This window comes from Leptosomus discolor, chromosome 6 (genome assembly GCF_034619465.1).
Source record: "Leptosomus discolor isolate bLepDis1 chromosome 6, bLepDis1.hap2, whole genome shotgun sequence".
In the NCBI taxonomy this organism is placed as follows: domain Eukaryota; kingdom Metazoa; phylum Chordata; class Aves; order Leptosomiformes; family Leptosomidae; genus Leptosomus; species Leptosomus discolor.
Genome location: NC_141396.1, coordinates 9,696,304 through 9,710,381, shown reverse-complemented (window position 1 = coordinate 9,710,381; position 14,078 = coordinate 9,696,304).

The following is a 14,078-nucleotide window of genomic DNA, read 5'->3' as shown; positions in this document are numbered from 1 at the left end:
ATCCCATGTAAATACCTATTCTTCTTCTGATACACCAGGGGGGAAAGCCTGGAGGGATTTTTGAGCATCAGGGCTGAGATTACACAAAAGCAGCTGTCAAGATCTTGATACTTGCACCTTGAGTCCCAGCAAACATCACTGAAACCTCATATGGATTGGGATCTACCAAAGACCCTGCATTTTGCGTCCTCTTTCCAAGCCTCCTCCTTATTTCTCTGTCTGTAATGATTTGAAAAGAATTATGTGTGTCTCCCAAAAAGAGACAAAAAAAACCTACCCACAAACCCCCACATACCTAAATCATAATTCAATAACTTCTCAAGCCATCTTGTTTGCTTGTGACCACAGAGATCATGGTACCACATGAAGTGAAGACCCCAGATAGAGCAACATCTCAGTCAGCCTCAGGAAAGTGTGCTGTACCAAAGACCTCCCTGCACATCCACAACAAGCAACTCGGACAAACCACTCCCCAGCACTGGCAGCTAAGCCAGGCTAATAGGCTTGTTTTCCTCCTGAGGAGGTGCTACTCAGCTCTGCCACCAACAAATCACTTCTCTGACAGGGCTCACGCTAAGGCAACAGGCACTTAATCACTTGCTTTTGTTCACACTGAAGTTTATCGTGGGCTAATTAGCAGCAGTGGCAGGAGCCCATTCCAGGGAGGAAATAACAGAGTAATAAGGAGAGAGGAAGAGCCGTGCAAGAATGACGGTGTGTGGGAAAAGCACGGAAAACCCATCCGGGGCTGTTCCTCCCCTTTGGAGGCTCCCCTGCTACCCCACTCCATCGCTCCCCAATACTAAGGAGCTAAGGGGAGAAGGGCAGTGAAGCTTCGGTTTGGCACTGCTAGGCTGCAAAGCAGGCTGTGACTCCTCAGCACGCCACCAAGGAACGTGACATGTGGGTAGTTTAACCAGGGCAATGCTCCATTCCCTTTACTTACAGCATTTCCATGCTGTGTGTTCCCATGATAGCCCTGTGAGTCACAGTTCACACCAATGAACTAGAAAAGCGTTAATATTTTGGTTTCATAGCGCAAAGCATCTGAAACATATCTAGTTTAAGTGCTACCGTCTCCAAGGACACAAAGAATATCTGTGTAAGAACATGAGAGCTTCTTATTCCCCCCATCTTTAGCCACCAGACGACCCTTCCTCAGGTGAATACATGTAAGAAAATGGATAAAGAATAAATTACACTGTAAAGGCTTATGTTGCTAGCCATTAATTGAAAAACATGCTACTGCTCTCAAACTGTATTAATCTTCACTAGCTTGACTGTAAAAGAGTCTAATGACTCCAGATTGATCAATAATGGCTCCAGAGGAACCTACCAACTGCTGGTTCTTCACACTTTGTTTTATACCCTCTACACCAAATTAATTCTCTTCTGGTCTGATTTAAGACCAGTAGGGAATGGAAAACGCCTGCATCATGCTGCGTTAAGCTGAATGTTTTTGCTAGCTGCTGTTTTGCTGATCTATAAACCACTGCAACCCAGAGAAAGCAAGAATCACTTCAAGAAACAACAGCGTTTTTCATAAACTGTAAGGAAACAGGTAGTATTTGTTGACAACAACATTAGATGCCACTGATATCATTAAACAATGAACTGTGAGCATTTGGTGCCAAGCATGCTCATAACCAGCTTCTCTCAAGCTTCGTGTACCCAGCTTCTTCTCAGTTTAAGGAAACTCCACTGGGGTAAATCACAGCCTTGCTATATTCACTCATCTGCTTCAGTGGCCCACTTCAGAAAATTTAAATTGAGGTCAGTTCCTGCTGGTCAGGCCTGGTGGACAGGACATTTGTGTGTCAGGGATGATAATCAGAAGAGACAACATAAAAAAATACCTAACCTGAATTTGAAGCTTCAGAAGCGGGTCAGCTCCCAACAGCTGCCCACGTGAACGTCACGATACCAGGTTTGCAGGGAAGGGGGTATAATTCCCATTCCCTTTTCTACCTCCACAACTGCAGAAAAAATGACTTTATTCTTTTCCCAGGCATCCACAGCTAGCACACACACACAGGGCTGAGCACTTGTGAACAGCGCAGCCCATACAGTAGGTTACATTTTCCAGCCCACCAAAGCTGAATTCAGGCTTCTAGTGACTCAAAGCAACTCATTTAGGATGTGATCCTGGAGCCACAAGGGTCAGTGGGAAGAGTCTGTCAGACTTCAATGGATTCAAACTTCAGGGACTAAAGACAGATTAATTTTGCTCTTCTTCAGCAAGAAGCAGCATATAAACCATCTGCTTCTATGCAAGTATCTCTTTGATCTCAGCTGGACATTCCCAATCCAAACCTGATACCTGCAAAAATAAACTGCCATTGAAATGAATGTGACCATTCATTCTCTCATATCAGAAGAACAACAAGCTAATACTATCAGAGTGATGAATGTGAGAAGCAAGAAGAAATAATATGATGAGGGTCTATAAGATCCTCTGTGCAAGCACATATCACAGCAGGTCCCAGGAAGTCAATAGGACTAAAACCAGTTGAGAGTCCATGTACATCAAACCGTCTCAGGATTTCAAATACTGGAAACCACTGCTTGATCTTAGCTGAAGACCTGTCATGCTGTGGTGATGATGTATTGAACATGCCTATGGCAAAACCAGGTTGGTGGTTATCCAAAGCAGCCTGAAACAAATAGCTCTCCCTCCAAGCTGCATTGTTTTACTCTCCTTATCTTAGCAGTTCAGAAATGAAAGCACATAAAGAGATGACTCCTGCAGCTAGGCTTGCTCTGCAAGGCAATAGTTAGAGATACAAGGAATGTCTTTACAAAACCAAATGGCTGTGAGCAGCAGGATGAGAGCGCAGAAGTAGACAGAAGTCTGAGTAACAAGGCAGTGCAATTCTCAGGAACGCTTTTGAGAAACCTCCTTCCACAGCTACATTGCTCTTCTCAATTCTCATAGCACTTCTTTGTAAACCCCAAGTACCACGTGACTCAAGTAATCTTTCTGGCACCATCTCAAATACATACCTCCATAGAGCTTGCAAAAATTCAGCCTACTTCATGGAAAACAGGAGATTACTGCTAAGGTTAAGATTGGCCCAAAACAATTAAGAGACTTAGCCAAGGTCACTGTGAATACCTCTACTGAATCCAGTCATCTCAAGCCCCAGGATATGACCTACTCCATCTCCTTACAAAGCACGGCCACAGATATGGGGTACCATTAGATATCACAGCACAGCTCATATCACGCTCTTCTCCATGGCCACAGGTATCAGTCGCTGGATAAGACTGGCAAGGATTTCACAATGAGTGATGGAGAGAGGTGTAGGAGCACCACAGTCAATGGAAAACTTTGCTGATTTGCATCTGCAGTGAGTGGACAATCATCACTGAAATGACTGAACTTTAAAGCATACAGAAATACCACGTCTTCACCGATGTAATAAAGACTTAGAGGGTGGGGGTTACAACAAGAACTACCAGCTCCTCTTGCATGCACTTAACCGGATGACGAGAGATGCTCTCCCTCCTCTCACTCCAAGACAGTGCAATGCAACCCTTTTTACAGAAACTCCCGGGCAGCCCTCTGACCACAGCAGACTCTCTCTGAAGGTTGCAACTTTGGTCACAGCGATAAGCAAAGAATTGCTCGAAGCATGAGGGATCTGTTTCAACAGCAATTCAGTGGCAGTAGGACAGCACTGAAAAGGGCTTCTTTTGGCAGGAGTCTATGGCCTTTCTTTCCAGACAGAAAGTCTCTTGCATTGCAGCAGTGTCTCTCCTAGTCCATGTGAAGCTAGAGCCAAAAATGTAGCAGCCTGCAAAGCCCCTATTGAGGAAGCACATTCCTTGCAAAAAAGCTGCCAATTTTGCCTGACACCAAGGTCGCTGAAAGGTAAATGACCATTAAACTAGATTATAAAACCCATTCCTACCAATAACCACTGATCTTTGTCATTGTGCTACAATAACAACCTATGTCTACATCTAATTACTTCATGTCTTGGTCTCATGAGGAAATGGAAAGACAGGCTCAGAACTGTTCATTCAAGTGTTTTAGTAACCACTGGGCAGGATTATATTAGACCATTTAATCTAAATTCAATTATTTATTTTATCAAGGTAGAGGGGCCCCAGCCACCGGACAAAGAACTGTAATAAGATACATGCTAAAAGATAAACTCTTTCCTCTACTGACATGAGAGGTGAAAGATAAGGAGTATCATTTGCTAAGAGGAAACTAAGGCATAAAGAGATTAAGCAATTTCTCCAGCAAATCAGGAATGCAACGTAGCTTTCCTGTGTCCCAGCCTGCAGACCTTGCTCCCAAACCACCCGTCCTTGGATCCCAAAGCACTGGGAGATTTCTCATCCTCCTGCTGAAAGCACGATCTGGGTTTCGTACTTTTGGCTTCACCCATCCTAGAAGGGGCTGGGCTAAGCTGCTGGCAAACAGCACGGATTCGGGCACACCGTAAATACCTGCGGCACGCCAACCTTTTCGCTTCAAAAACTTTGGAAAGTCCAGAGATAGTGAAACCGATAACAGCCTTGTGATTCATGCAAGCGTCAGGCTGCAGGAGGAGAGAGGCTCCTGAGGGGCACCTCGAGGTACCCATACACCCCCAGGCTCCCCAGACTGCCTCCCCCATGCAGTACGTCCCATGGCAGCCTTTCGGCCCCCATTTCCCACTGACCAGCCTGGGCTGGCAGCGCTGGGATTCCCCAGGGGCTGCTTTGGCAGAAAGCAGTTCCTTTCTTGCCCTGGTTTCTTTTTTCCCTTCACTGCAGAAAATCAATAGGGCAGCTGATGAGTGTGTACAGAGACAGCATTCAGGCTGTTGAATAGCGAGTGCTGTCAGTAGAGCAGAAGGACCCAGCCCAGGCCTCCTTGGCTAATTCGGAGTCTTACAGTAACAGTCGGCCTTTGCAAGAGGGAAAAGTCGCCCACGATGACAGCTAGAGAAGGCCATTCTCCCCAGCTGTGAGGAAAGGCAGATGTGTGGACGGTGACAGCTGTAACAGCTGGATGACCCCTACTCAGGGCCACCTTCCAAAACAGCAAAGCTGATCCTTCCTCAGGCAAACCAACCCTCCTCAGCCTGCCAGCTTCAGGGTCTAGCAGGGGAGCAGTGAAGAAAAGGGTACAACAATGCTTTGGCCCTTCTGCAGCTGTTATGGCTCCTCTGCCCTGCTCTGGGTGCTGCTGGCTTTGATGCACACGGGCAGTGTAATGCAAGGAAGGACACGAGGCGAACGGCTCGCCCAAACACAGTACCAGGAAGGAGCAACATCTCTGTGGAACCCCAGAAGGCTGCTCTTCTGAAAAGCATCCCCATCACACTGAAACCCCACCAGCATTCACCCAGGGTGATGAGCAGGAAAAAAGCAGACAAGTGTGGACTAAAGTTTACCAGCTCAGTTTTGATCATCAGAAACCAGGCTTTACCTCCCACACTCACACCTGCAATGACTGGCCAGCCTTTCTTCTTCTAGCTTTTCACAGGAAAAGAATAAAAAGCCCAGCCCATTGTTGTCCAGTTGAAACTCTTCATTTTTTTTTCCACAGAAAAAGAATTATAAATATATAAATATTTATAGAAAAAAAATATCTCCCCACAGCAAAATGAGAAGTGCTGTGTTTATCAAAGGAAAGAAAAAAAGAAAAACCCACAAAACACCCCACCAAGCCTCTGGTAAACAGTGAACTTTCTCATTGGAGAATCACTGCTAGATTAAACAAAATAAAAGGCAAAATTCACAAACCCAGAACAAGCTAAAATCCCTCAAAATAAGAAAACTGTAAAATTAGAGAACTCCTATCATAGTTCCCCTATTAAGCCAGACAAGTGTCAGACAGTAATGACCACTGTCACAAAGCTGATTTTCAGACATAATAAGTACTCACAAGAAAGAAAGAAAGAAAAAACCCCACCCACTCAGACAGCTTCTATTGATGTACCTAAAATCCAGTACTGCCTGGCTTCACATTCACGTTGGGAGCATTAGTCTTTGTTGCAAAGTATGAATCATGGAAGGAGAGAGGCAAACAATGTGTCTCGTTGGTTGTGGGCTGTGAACTGTGCCGATGAACCCAAGCAGCTCTGCGTGGGCTGCTCTGGAAGTTTGAACAAGACTTGTATTGAGAAGTGGCAGCTCTAACCTAGGAACTCTGAACTTTAACAAAACGGCAGCAGAAAATGCACACAAAGCTTTTTTTCAGTTAGCTGAGCAAACAACAGACTTCTCTTCCCTCCGCTGGAAGGTGGGAAACGGCATCCAAGAAAAATTAAGGAAAAAAAAAAAAAGGTGGCAGAGAGAAGAGAAGCAAAACATCAAAATTACTGTGTCATAAGGGGTTTTTGCAGTTTTGTATTTTAGTGCCATATTGCTTTATTATATGCCATAGAGAGTATACACATGAAGCTTCAGGGGCAATACAGTGACTTCTTTCTTTGCAAAGGGTCTCAGTCTTTCCACGACAGAGCAACTGGTGAGTCACTGGAGGTCTCACACTACCGAACACATTTGCTGGATGACATCTGACAGAAGCTGGCATCTCCTGCCTGTGTAGCACACCATATTAGCAGACTGCCCCTAAACCTCAGAAGATCCCCAAAGCTTTACTGGGCTACAGACTGCGGGTCTTGTCTCAGGCGCTAGCGATGCACATATTGAAGGAAATATCACAAAGTGCCATGGAAAACCGTGCTGGAACCTGGGGTTGATCGGACTGTCACCCTGAGAAGTGCTGTATCCTCAGCGCACAGGGGACCAGGTCACATATCACTTGCATAACACAGTAACTCCTGCTGGGGCAGGACTGAACTAGGAAAACATCAGGGAAGCAACTAAAGAAACATCAGCGCAGTAGCCAAGAGGGTAAGTAAGGATCAAAGCAAACCAAGATAACTGTCAACTGGAAAAATTTGGACCAAGTCAGGCAGGGCAGGACGTTAAAGAAGGTATTCTTAGAAACAGGTAAATATCCCCAAGAGTGGGCTCCCTTCCCAGTGGGGAAGAAAACAATCCTAACAATTTGTACAAAGCCAAAGTCATGTTTGCTGCCAAGCCCCAGAGTTGAATCCTACAGCGATGTGACAGAGACACATGATTTCCTCTAAAGCTGCCACCATTGACTCCTTTCTCTCCACAGTCCTTTCTGCTGTTTTTTCCTCCTTGTTCCTTCAATTTTCAGCTAAGATTGGTCATTGGGTTCTTGGGGTTTTTTTTCCGCTCTTGAGAAGTTTTGCTCTCTATCACTCTATGTGGTTGACTTCACTGGGGGAGCTGGTGACCACCTGACCTGCAACTTAAAGTACATCCGTTGTTTGCTATTTAATGTAATGCATAGCTATATCCAGGAAGGGGCTACTAAGAGGCGCCTGACCAAATCGAGCAGCTGTTTTCAAGAAAAAGGAACACGCAAAAAACCTCATCTCCGTGACACAAACACATAGGGCTCTACTGCTTGAATTCAGCGCAAGGAGGATTCCCACAGCTGCCTGCTCAGCCCAGCCTTGTTCTCCTCTGCCTTAACACGGTCTTCGCTCCACAAAGGCGGCAACACGTGCTCCTGCAGCTCAGCTCAGGTCCTTGTCAAGGCTCCTGGAGCCAAGTTCCCTTGGTTAAGCAGTATGACTGTAGTCAAAATGCTGTGGCAGACTTTGCATCATCCTTGTCCATCACTCTGCATGGCTAACGTCTAGAGGAAAGCACATTTCCATCCCTCTCTGCATTACAGAATAGCAGCAAAATAGCGGGCATGCTGCTGTTCTAACGTCTGCCAAAGCCTGAAGCCAAAAGACCCCTCCTTCCTGCAGAAAAAGGAAGCCTGGGATACCACGTTCCCAAAACAGTGACTGGGAAAATGCAAAGGTCCTAACGAGATTAACTATCACAATGATGGTGAACGACAGCCCTGGAACAACACCCCACAGTTTGTACCACTTCAATACAAATAAAGGAGGTTAACTGCCAAAAATATTTGGAGATGGATTTCTTTCTTACAGGCAAGACACAAATTAAAGGAAGCTGTCAGATACACAGAGGGTTGGGTTGTGGTTTGTTTTTTTTTTTTTAAGAGAGGACATGCATACACACACATGCCCTCTCAAGGCCTCATATCAAAGCATTTTCCCACCATTCTCTGTTGATGTAATGGCATCATTTCTCCAACGAACAATAGAAAAATAACGGAGAGGGAAAGCAATTATGTTTGGGAAAGCAAAAGCAAGAGCACTGGGGTCAGACAGACAGACAGACCAGGAGCCCTGGAGTCCCCAGTCTTTTCCTTGCCGTTTCCTCTGCACCAAGGGCTCTTAGAGCCATGCCGGCCACAACAGCCAGGGCTGGGCCTCTGTTCCTACAGCTGAAAAGCAGAAAGACTACACAAGGCTAGTGCACTAGTGCAGGAGAAAAACAGGTTTTAAAAGTATCCTGAAGTATATCAGGATAGGCTGGCAGAGCCTACAGCAACACCGTTACTGATTGCTAGATTTCTTTCTCGATAATCCTTCTCAATACCTTGTCCAAACATTGCATGCAGTCCTTATCCATCCTTTCCAGGGTAACCTGGGAGCCTAAACAACAGGAGGGAGCATCATTCAGTTGCGGCACTGAGCAGTGTTGATGCAGCCATGTGCAAACCAATGTATAATCATCAGCAGACAAATTCGCTCAAAAAACCCAACCAAACCAACAACAATAAAAAAAGAGACACACACACCCCCCTCAAATCCCCCCAGTCTACAGACATCACCAAGGACCAAAGCTCACCCCCTTCCCTAACAAAAGTCAATGCAAAGCAACATTTACTAAACTTTAGTTTAGGGTTAAGAGGTGTGGAAAGGGCTTTAGATTTAGGAAGGACTATGAAATACTTCAGAGTTCGAATTACAAACCCTCTCCTCCCATGAGTCACCAGTGCTCAGTGTGTATCTCCCAGCAGGGCTCCAACATCCACCACCATAGGAGGCCACAGCTCCCACCCACCCTCCCACATGCGTGAGGAAGGCACAGATGCCAGAAGGTGACCTGAGGACAGGGCTGGATGTCCTCACTCTTACATTCAAGAGATGCCACCTTTATTCCTCTCCCACACCTCCAACATGACATTTCACTGAAGCCAGGGTGGAAGAGCAGCTTCCCATGAGCAGGCAGCTCCCTTGTTCACTATGGATTACCAAAGCAGCTGGGCACCACATGAGCTGTTTTGAGACACGTGCACCCTGTGGGGAAACACCAATGTTGTCCTAATGCTGCAACAATGCTCCAGAGAAACATATGCTCTGCCCTGCTTCACACCCCAAACATTGCTTTCATCATTCAATAGGTTTTCAAATGTGGGTCAAGTTTTTGGTACCCTTTGGCATCTGCGTTATTCATCCACGTTGCCCAAAGAAACTCCCAAACGTGTTTTCTTAGTAGAGCCTCTCTGTCCAATACTCATAAAAACAAGTATCGGCCGCGTTAGGGAAAACAAGTGTCTCTGATGGGGAAGAGCCTCAGAAGAGAGCCTCTCCCAAGCTGCCCAATTTATGCAAAGGCTGCACACACATTCCTCGTCCAGCACAGGTCTCATTCATGGCATGAAAGAAACATGTCCTGCTAAAACACAGGTGACAATACTTGGGAGGAAAAATGGTGATAGAATACTTCTCGTGAGCCAGGCGTGTACTGGGGTAAGTGATGCAGTAACATGCAAAGCAGTGTGAAACCAGTGAAGCTAAAGGGTCAGGATGCCGGTGCCATGGAGACTGCTGGAGCTGCACATGACTGCATGAAGAGATGCGAGCTCCTGTTTGTCTCCCTATGGATCCAGGCACCACATGTGTGATGCTCAGGCTCATGGAGCAGGGATCAGAGAAGCCATGGACATCTACCTACTGAGCTAAGCAACTTTTGCAGTGACCTACCTAATGGACTGCTCTTGATTTGACTCATGGTGACTGCCCACAGCTGCTTTGCTGCATGGGGGAAATCTGTTACAAGGTATGGTAGAGGCAAGCACTGAAAAAGCTGCCAGGACTGAGAAATAAACCTCGTTTTAACATTAGGATCATAGGCAAAGCCACCACCTTCAGAAGCAAGTCAAACCCATGGAGATGTACAGGGGGGAAAGAGGAGGCTAAGGACAAGACAACCATATCGCACCTCTGCCTTCCTCCCCAGCAGGCCCCGCAGGAGCCCAAGGGGCTGAGGCAGCAGAGAACCAGGACAAAGACTGGCGTTTCTTTTTTTCCATGTGAATTGGAAAACTTCTCCCTTTCTATGCTGACTGTGAGGCATGGGAAATGAAAGACAGCTCTCAAACCAGCAAAACAACCATTTACCGGATAAAAAAGATTTTCTTTCTTTGTCTGTCTTGCACTTTGTTTACATGAATGAGAGCCAGTTATCCAGACTGGGAACAATACTCTGAATTAAATCTCTGAAACCCATTACATAAATATGCCAAAGGTATCACTAATCCTATCACAGATTTAAGAGTTAGATCATTATTTTCATTTATCATTTCAGCAGAAAATCTGTGACAAGAAACTGCTGATGAACGCGTTCAAGCCCTTCCAGCAAACTCAGCTTCCTTGGAGCTTTTCTAAACTCACATTTGACTCTTTCATCTCCCTCTCAACAGACTTTGTAGCTCGGCTATAATTTACCCAGCCAGGCATTTCCCTTTTTCTCAGCATTACGTGCTAATGAACACTTATGTCATCCTCAGTAACTGAGGATCCCTTCCCACCCAGGTTATTTGGGGAGTGCCTGCATGCCCACGGGAGCAGCATGAGCAGGCAGCAGTGGTTTGGGATCAGCAGCTCATGCCCAGCTCCCTGCAGCCAGGGCAGGCCATGCTGCCCTCCCTCAAAACCACATTGCTGTTTTCCATCCAAAAGGTGAACATAACATAGTTAAGTGCTGGCACTAATAAATTAATAGCTTTTAATGAAAGTAATAACTTGAAGGAAGTTTGGGGTTTTTTTTCCCCCCTATATTTACTTACTGCTAAGTGCAGCCTGGCTAGTCCACAGCTCTGCCTCCAGCACTGGAAGCAATTCAATTAAGGACACGATTAACATCTTACAAGCAGGAACTGCCCTTGAGATAGCTTTCTAGTACTCACAGGCATAGAGTCTCAACTCTCACGACTGTGGGCTAGCTGGCAAGGAACAGCCAGCCAGCAGCCTTCCAGTTCTGCCGTGAAGGTACTGAAAACCTCTGGCTGTTCAACTTGCTGACAGCCCAGAGAAAAAGAGAAGGCAGTAATCAGCCTACTGATTTAGGGAGCAGTAAATTTTGGATATTGCTTATGGAGGGATTGTAGGCTGCCACAGCAAATGTCTACTCAACCTTTCAGCTTTCCTTCCACTAGTTCTGTGCTTAAGCTCCAGCCCCAAAGGTAAAGCCGAGGAAGCCAGAAAGCACAATGCCACAGGGCCTTTCAATCTTCTTGGGTTAGGAAAAACAGAAAGATTCTTTCTGTTGTGGTTCGTTGCAATTTCATTTGTTTTACTGTTATGTGCTTGCCCAGCTTTCTAAGAAGCACACAGGCAGGTGAAGGAAAGACAAATGACTAGGAAAACGCTCCCCATTTTTAGGGCTAGGCATATTTTGTTGCAGAATTCATTGAAGAAAATAAAAAATGGATTTCTTTATGAGATAAAGTAATTTTGGTTTCACTTATTTGTTGGGTGGGCTGGGGGGTGTGGAGAAAGAAGAGGGAGTGGGAGGAGGCTGGATCCCCTAAGACCAGACAGCTGCCCACTCATCCTCACCTCTAAGGTGGGATGGTGGATTCAAATCCCTCCCTGAGTGAAGGCATCTGAATTCATCTTCTCTGGAGGCTGCTCCATCCACTTATGTGACTACAGAGGGGAAGAAGCATGGGTTCTCCCACCCAGAGAGTCCTACCTCAAACAGCAACTGGTATGTAACCACTGCACGTCTTTTTCCGGTCTGCTGAAAAGCTTCTAGTTGTTGTTGTGCCTAGTCCTTCATCACCTGACTTTGGTCAAAAAGAAAAACAAACTTAATCTTTTGTTTGCCCCCAAAACAAGATTTCTGTCTGGCAGCCACCCCAGGGCAGTCATTTCTCTCACACTGGCACTGATGGGGCTTTGCTGCCTATGCACAGTTGCTGCCTCCTGACACTCGCCCAGGTGAAAAACTACCCAAGAGGAAAAGCGCTTGGCCTGGTAGCCAGATGGAAAGGGTAGGGAGCAGCGATTAGCTCCAGCTCAGCCTTCAGCCGGGACATCTGTTACAGCCTCCTGGGTAAGCTGCTGAACAGGTCACACGCTGCATGAAATGCAGACCAAAACGCAAACTAAAACCCACAAGAGCTGCCAAGCTCTCGAGGGCTGCTCAAGCCATCAAACTCCTCAGCTCCTCCACGACATTCAAGAAAGTACAATCTAAATTTCCTTTCTGTTTCAAATAACATCTGTCTGAAATTTCCAGGTGGGACATGCCAATTCATGCCTCTACAAATTCCCCCTTCTGGGGGTGAAGGAAAGTGCAGGAAATGGTTTCGGATATGTAGAAGAGAAACTGGATCTACAGGAACCTCTCAGCAACAAAATAATACATTGCACTTTCCCCACTCGTGGTTATCCACCGAGAGCTCTTCGGAGGCAACATTCTGTGTGTTTTACCCACATCCTCTGTATGTCTCTCAGGGTGTCAGCTCTGCCTCTCTGCTAGCTTAGGTATCTCTGAGCCAAACTACAGATTCACCTTTTGCAGCACTTGATAAATTGGTCCTGCAAACCTGGGAAAGGCTACTGTGCAGGTAAAGCTCCAGAGATTTTTTTTTTTTTGGAAGTGCACTTTCTTCAATATTTACCCTTCATCACAGGCAGCCTTTTAAGTCAAAGCACAAAACTTCAGCGATGGGGCTAATACCTAAATCACACCCAGCACTGATTGATGCCCAGCTCCACCGAGACATGGTTTTCTCTTAACACACCTCACTGCATCTAGACCTCTGGTTCCCACCTCAGCCATGTCACTTTTCAATTTTTCTGCCCTATTTTAGGTGGCTGCAGGAATTCACCCTCCTGGCTGACACGAGGCGGACTAGCTTTCTCGCACGAGTCAGCAGCCAGCAACAGGAGAGGCGTTCTTTGTAACTGAAAAGGAATTAAGCGATTTTGAAGCAGGGGAGTGTTTTGGACTAGTTAGCTGACTGACAGCAGGAGCGCTTCAGAAAAGGCTGCATTATGAGAAACAAACTTCAAAAGGAGAAGTGACAAGGCCAGAGTGTTTGTGGTGCCTGAGGAAGTAATTAGAATTTAAAAGGGACACAGATTGGGCAAGTACACTAGGCTAAGAAAGATGAACTGCTGCCAAAAAAGTTTCTCTAGCTTTCCCAGTGCTCCCTAGACTGTATAAGAAATGCAGTTTCATGATTACTTGTGTCTCAAAACATTTTTACAGAAAACTCTTGCAATTCTGGAAAACATAAGAAAGATGCCATCGTCAAAAACTAGATACCTCCTGCTCCCATTTCTCTTTTCAGCTTATTAATAGCTGTCTTGCTTTCATCATTCCCAAACAGGAGAGGGTTTCTGCAAACCCCTCAGAGATAAGACGTTTCTCAGAGGACTGGGTTTGTATACGGCATAGTTTATCTTCCTTCATTGCAGATTTTTTTTTGAAGCAAAGGCTTAAAAGGCTTCCAGGGTCCATGAGCACTGATGTTTGTTCTGGTGGTGAGTGACCTGCCAGGTCAGGAGCACTGCTCCAGCTGGAGAGGTGTGAGGTTAGTCAGAGATCAAACTGAATGCAAAACTCAGTTGTTTCCAGTCACCAAGGATTATTGCTGAATTTCTGCTGCTTTGAGATCTCTGCTGTATCACAAGAGGCTTTGAACTGGGGATTCAAACATGAAGCTGCAACAGTGAAACCACAGCTGAACCCAGCAGACACATTTGTTCTGGTTTTCCTCAGCAAGCTGAAGCAGCTCACAACAAACTCAGTGTTTAGCCCCTTCCACCAGGAGGTCTCAACACCTCTGGGAGAGCAAAAGCTAGAGGTCTGCAATAAAATCCAAGGCCAAAAGATTTGCAGTTTTGGAGTGAAGCCAAAGCTGGTGTTCC